At 32.4% G+C, this 6,858-nt stretch overlaps 1 non-coding gene across 1 annotated transcript; it reads right to left on the bottom strand.

The window, feature by feature from the left end:
• Positions 1–6,546: 6,546 nt before the first annotated feature.
• On the bottom strand, positions 6,547–6,655 carry LOC127745135 (small nucleolar RNA R71). The gene has a single exon (XR_008006331.1). It is a non-coding gene; the product is annotated as a small nucleolar RNA R71 (small nucleolar RNA).
• Positions 6,656–6,858: the final 203 nt, after the last annotated feature.

Raw genomic sequence — 6,858 nt, 5'->3', positions numbered from 1 at the left:
GCTCAGCTTTTGAAGAGGAAAGAACTTGGCCAAGAAGGCCGTGACCAGCTTATCCCAAGAGTCCAGGCTATCTTTAGGTTGTGAGTCCAACCATGTTCTAGCTTTGACTCTTACAACAAAAAGGGAAAAGCATGAGCCTGTAGACTTCAAGATCTACTCCATTAGTCTTAACAGTCTCATAGAACTGCAAGAACTCAGTTAAAAACTGGTAGGGATCATCTGATGGAAGTCCATGAAACTTGTAGTTTTGTTGCATTAGAGTAACTAGTTGAGGTTTCAGCTCAAAATTGTTTGCTCCAATGGCAGGGATTGAGATGCTTCTTCCATCAAATTTGGAAGTAGGTGTAGTATAGTCACCAAGCATCCTCCTTGCGCCTCCACCATTGTTATTGGGTTCGGCCATGTCTCTCTCTTTTTCGAGATTCTCTGTAAGGTTTTCTCCAAATTGTTGTGCTTTGGCTTCTCTTAGCTTCTTCTTCAGAGTCCTTTCAGGTTCAGGATCTGCTTCAACAAGAATGTCCTTGTCCTTGCTCCTGCTCATATGAAAAAGAAGAGAGCAGAAAAGAAAGAGGAATCTTCTATGTTACAGTATAGAGATTCCTTTATGTGAGTAGAAGAATAAAAGAGTAGAAGAAGGGAGGGAAAAATTCGAACACAAAGGAGAAGAGAGGGTTTGAATTTTTAGATAAAGAGAAGTATTAGTGGATAAATAAAATAAATAGAAAGAGATAAGAGGGAGAGAATTTTCGAAAATTATTTTTGAAAAATGGATAGTGATTTTCGAAAATTAAAAGAAGAAATAAAATTAAAATTAAAATTTGAAACAATTAGTTAATTAAATGAATTTTGAAAAAGAGGGAAGTTATTTTCGAAAATTAGAGAGAGAAAAGTAGTTAGGTAGTTTTGAAAAAGATAAGAAACAAACAAAAAGACAATTAGTTAGTTGAAAAAGATTTGAAAATCAATTTTGAAAAGATAAGAATTTAGAAAAGATATTTTGAAATCAAATTTTTGAAAAGATATGATTGAAGAGATATTTTGAAAAAGATTTGATTTTTAAAATTAAAATTGATTACTTGACTAACAAGAAATTAAAGATATGATTCTAGAATTTAAAGATTGAACCTTTCTTAACAAGAAAGTAACAAACTTCAAATTTTTGAATCAATCACATTAATTGTTAGTAAAGTTTTCGAAATTTTGAAATAAAGATAAGAAAAAGATTTTGAAAATAAATTTTAAAAATTCTGAAAAATAATAAAAAATGAAAAAGATTTTGAAAAGATAGGATTTTTTTTTAATTGAAAATTTGACTTGACTTATAAGAAATAGCTAAGTTTTAAAAATTATTGACTAAGTCAACTCAAATTTTCAAAAATTATGAGCAAAATAAGGAAAAGATATTTTTTTATTTTTGAATTTTTAATGAGGAGAGAGAAAAATACAAATATGACCCAAAACATGAAAATTTTGGATCAAAACACTTAATGCATGCAAGAACACTATGAATGTCAAGATGAACACCAAGAACACTTTGAAGATCAAGATGAACATCAAGACTTATTTTTGAAAAATTTTCAAGAAAAGAAAAATATGCAAGACACCAAACTTAGAAATTTTTCATATTTAGACACTAAGAATTCAAAAATATATATGAGAAACAACAAAAAACACAAAACAAGAAAATATCAAGATCAATCAAGAAGACTTACCAAGAACAACTTGAAGATCATGAAGAACACCATGCATGAGTTTTCGAAAAATGCACAAATTTTTAAAGACATGCAATTGAGACCAAACTTGAAAATTGACACTAGACTCAAACAAGAGACACAAAATATTTTTGGTTTTTATGATTTTATTAAGATTTTTTTTGTATTTTTTTTGAAAATAATCTTTAGAAAAAACGAAAAAGAGAAAATTTTTTTTGAAAGATTTTTGAAAACTTTTTGAAAATAAAATTACCTAATCTGTGCAACAAGATGAACTGTCAGTTGTCCAAACTCAAACAATCCCCGACAACGGCACTAAAAACTTGGTGCGAGTAAATTATGATCATCAACAATGGCGCCAATGGACTTGGAGCTCTCAAACATGAATCACACTTTGTCACAACTTCGCACAACTAACCAGCAAGTGCACTGGGTCGTCTAAGTAATACCCTACGTGAGTAAGGGTCGATCCCACGGAGATTGTTGGTATGAAGCAAGCTATGGTCATCTTGTAAATCTCAGTTAGGCGGATTCAAATGGTTATGATGGTTTTTGAAAATAAAGATAGATAAAGCATGAAATAAAGATAGAAATACTTGTGTAATTCATTGGTGGGAATTTCAGATAAGTGTATGGAGATGCTGTGTTCCTTCTGAATCACTGCTTTCCTACTGCTTTCATCCAATTCTTCTTACTCCTTTCCATGGCAAGCTGTATGTAGGGAATCACCGTTGTCAATGGCTACTTCCCATCCTCTCAGTGAAAATGGTCTAAATGCTCTTGTCACAGCACGACTAATCATCTGTCGGTTCTCGATCATGTCGGAATAGAATCCATTGATTCTTTTGCGTCTGTCACTACGCCCAACAATCGCGAGTTTGAAGCTCGTGACAGTCATTTAATCCCTGAATCCTACTCGGAATACCACAGACAAGGTTTAGACTTTCCGGATTCTCAAGAATGGCCGCCAATAATTCTAGCTTATACCACGAAGATTCTGATTAAGGAATCTAAGAGATACACGCTCGTTCTAAGGTAGAACGGAAGTGGTTGTCAGTCACGCGTTCATAGGTGAGAATGATGATGAGTGTCACGGATCATCACATTCATCATGTTGAAGTGCAGCGAATATCTTAGAACAAGAATAAGCTGAATTGAATAGAAAATAGTAGTACTTGCATTAATACTTGAGGTACAGCAGAGCTCCACACCTTAATCTACGGTGTGTAGAAACTCCACCGTTGAAAATACATAAATGATCAAGGTTCAGGCATGGCCAAATGGCCAGACCCCAAAGTCAAAGAACTAAATGTCCAAAGATAGATACCAAGATGTCTAATACAATAGTAAAATGTCCTATTTATACTAGACTAGTTACTAGGGTTTACAGAAATAAGTCTAAATGCAGAAATCCACTTCCGGGGCCCACTTTGGTGTGTGCTTGGGCTGAGCTTGAGCTTTACACATGCAGAGACTTCTTTTGGAGTTAAACGCCAAGTTGTAACGTGTTTTTGGCGTTTAACTCTGGTTTGTGACGTGTTTCTGGCGTTTTACTCCAGAATGCAGCATGGAACTGGCGTTGAATGCCAGTTTGCGTCATCTAAGATCAAACAAAGTATGGACCATTATATATTGCTGGAAAGCCCTGGATGTCTACTTTCCAAAACAGTTGAAAGCGCGCCATTTTGAGTTCAGTAGCTCTAGAAAATCCATTTCGAGTGCAGAGAGGTCAGAATCCAACAGCATTAGCAGTCCTTTTTCAGCCTGAATCAGATTTTTGCTCAGGTCCCTCAATTTCAGCCAAAAAATACCTAAAATCACAGAAAAACACACAAACTCATAGTAAAGTTCAGAAATGTAAATTTTGCATAAAAACTAATGAAAACATCCCTAAAAGTAGCTAGATCCTACTAGAAACTACCTAAAAACAATGTCAAAAAGCGTATAAATTATCCGCTCATCATTTACCTTGATTATGGAATAGTTCTTTTTACTCTTGGCTTAGGCCAAGGGAATTGGGTAAACTTGAGTCATTGGATCTAATAGATTTGATGATTTGGGAACCCTTAGTGGTCATTTGATAGCCATTGACACTAGCCTACTACTAGGTTAATTAGTAGTGAGGTTAGACCTTATGGGTTGATGTTGACCAAACCATTTAACTTACTTCAAGTATAGAAGTAGACGTAATGAGTTTGGTTCCTCATAATTGTCAAGATATGGTTATTAGACAAGGATGGTGACCCAAATTACCATGCCTAGCCAAGAGTTGCTTTTATCATTCATATTTGAAAACCAAAATTCTTAATTGTCTTGCCTTAGTTGTAGTTATTATTTAGTTGAGAGTAGAATTAAATTGAATGTTGTCTTCTTAGTTTGAAATTGCTCACATCTTGCTTACTTATTTGAATTAGTTCTTTGCACTTTAGATTACTTGTTTTCTAAGATTCCTAGTTTACTTTCTTGCTCATGACTTACAACCCCAGATTTCTAACCAATGTTGAAGCACATGTTTGCCCACCTGCCATAGAAAAAGTCATTCACAAGCAAAGAGACAGTAATACCAGAGTTAATTCAGAAAGACAAAGCAACTCCAATCCTTAACCATATTCCTATTACTGATTCCATTTAATTTACAAAGTGTTTTATTTTATTCCTTTCATGTCAACCTAGTTTAGATCTCACAAATCCACAATCTTCTGATTTCACCTGACTAAGACCTGCAAGATAACCATAACTTGCTTCAAACCACAATCCTTGTGGGATCGACCCTAACTCACTCAGGTATTACTTGGACGACACAGTGCACTTGCTAGTACAACTGTACGGAGTGTGGGGATTCGTGCACCAAGTTTTTGGCACCGTTACCGGGAATTGTTCGAGTTTGGACAATTGATAGATTATCTTGTTCCCTAGATTAGGTATTTTATTTAATTTTGTTCAAGTCTATTATTTTATTTTCTTTTCTATTTTAAAAAAAAATCAAAAAACCTTTTTCAAGAATTTTTCTTTTCTTTGTTTAATCTTTCTTCTTGGTTTGAATCTTTTATTTTTGTTCTTGTTGAGTTTTTCGATTTCTTTGAGTCCTTATTTTTACAAATGTTAAAAAATAGTTTCTTTGTTTAAGTCTTGAGTCAATCTTTAAGTTTGGTGTCTTCTTGTGTTTTTCTTTCATAATTTTCGAAAATTTTGTGTTTAGTTTTAAAAAATTTTTAAGTTTGGTGTTTTTTGCATCTTCTTGTGTTCTTTAAAATTATTGAGTTTTGTTCTTGGTGTTCTTCTTAATCTTTGAAGTGTTCTTGTTTTTTCTTTTTGTTTTGATCTTAAAATTTTTAAGTTTGGTGTCCATTTGTGTTTTTCCTTCAAATTTTCGAAAACTTGGGGTGCTAGATCTAAAAATTTTAAGTTTTGTGTCTTTTACTTGTTTTTCTCTTTCTTCATTAAATTCAAAAATAAAAAGAAAAAAAAGTATCTTTTCTATTATTATTTTAACTTAATTTTCGAAAATCTTAATTAAAAATTTAGATTTTAATTTCAAAATTTTTATCTTATCTTATCTTAGTTTTAAATTTCAAAATCAAATCTTTTCAAAATAAAAAATCTTATCTTTTTCAAAATCTTATCTTATTTAAAATTCAAATTTCAAAAATTCAATCTCAAATCTTAAAATTCAAAATTCAAAATTCAACTTTTAAAATCAAATCTTTTTCAAAATCAAATTTCAAATCTTATTTTTCTTTTAAATCCTTTTCAAATCTTTTTTGTTTCTTATCTTATCTTTTCTAATCTCAATTTTAAAATAAAATCTTTTCCAAATCTTTTTAATTTCCTATCTTATCTTTTCTTATATTTTTTAATTTCAAATTTTAAATTCAAATCTTTTCTTATCTTATATCTTATCTTATTTTCAAATCTTTCTTTATTAATTACTTATTTTTCTTTCTTCTTTTTCAAAACTTCCTAACTAACTCTTCTCTCTTCTAATTTTTGAAAATTCTTTCTTCTTCTCTCTCTTCTTTTTCGAAAATTCACTAACTAATTTTCAATTCTTTTTAAATTATTAACCTTAATTTTCGAATTGCATTATTAAATAAAATAAAAACAAAATATTTTAATTCTTATTCATCTTTTCTATTTCTAATTCTTCTCTTATTTACTTCTATTTATTCGAACTCTTCTCTTCTCTCATCTTCCATCTTCACTTTTCTATCTTCCTCCTTTTTCTTCACATCTCACTGGAACCTTCTATACTCAAATCAGACATAGAAGCTTCCTTTCTTTCTTTTCTTCTTTTCTTGTTTATGACCAGGAATAGGAATAAAGAGCCTCTCCTTAATCTTAATCCTAAATCTGAGAGGACTTTAAGGAGGAGTTTACAACAAGCTAAAGCACAACACTCCGGAAGAAACCTTTCAGAAAAATTTGAACAAGGAATAGAAGACATGGCCGAACCACAAGAAGAGGCAAGAAAGGTTCTTGGTGACTTCACCATGCCTACCTTTGACTTTTATGGCAGAAGCATCTCTATACCTCCCATTGGAGCTAACAACTTTGAGCTTAAGCCTCAGTTAGTCTCTCTTCTACAATAAAACTGCAAGTTCCATAGACTTCCAATTGAAGATCCACATCAGTTCTTAGCCAAATTCTTGCAGATCTGTGATACTGTAAAGACTAATAGAGTAAATCCTGAAGTCTACAAGCTTATGCTCTTTCCATTTGCTGTAAGAGACAGAGCTAAGATATGGTTGGATTCCCAACCAAAAAAGAGCTTAGACTCTTGGAAAAAGCAAGTTAATAATTTTCTGGCTAAATTCTTTCCCCTCAAAGGATGAGCAAAATTAGAGTGGAAGTTTAAACCTTCAGACAAAGAGAAGGTGAATCCCTCTATGAAGCTTGGGAAAGATACAAGCAATTGATAAGGAGGTGCCCTCCTGACATACTTTCAGAATGGTCTATCATAGGCGTGTTCTATGATGGTTTGTCTGAGATGTCCAAAATCTCATTGGACAGCTCTGCAAGTGAATTACTCCACTTGAGAAAATGCCTGCAGAAGCAAGAGAACTCATTGAGATGGTTGCAAACAACCAATTCATGTACACTTATAAGAGGAATCCTGTAAACCATGGGGTACCTCAGAAGAAATAAG

This window comes from Arachis duranensis, chromosome 2, assembly GCF_000817695.3.
Source record: "Arachis duranensis cultivar V14167 chromosome 2, aradu.V14167.gnm2.J7QH, whole genome shotgun sequence".
In the NCBI taxonomy this organism is placed as follows: Eukaryota; Viridiplantae; Streptophyta; class Magnoliopsida; order Fabales; family Fabaceae; genus Arachis; species Arachis duranensis.
The sequence above is the reverse complement of the archived record's forward strand: the minus strand, read 5'-3'. Positions and strand labels throughout refer to the sequence as shown.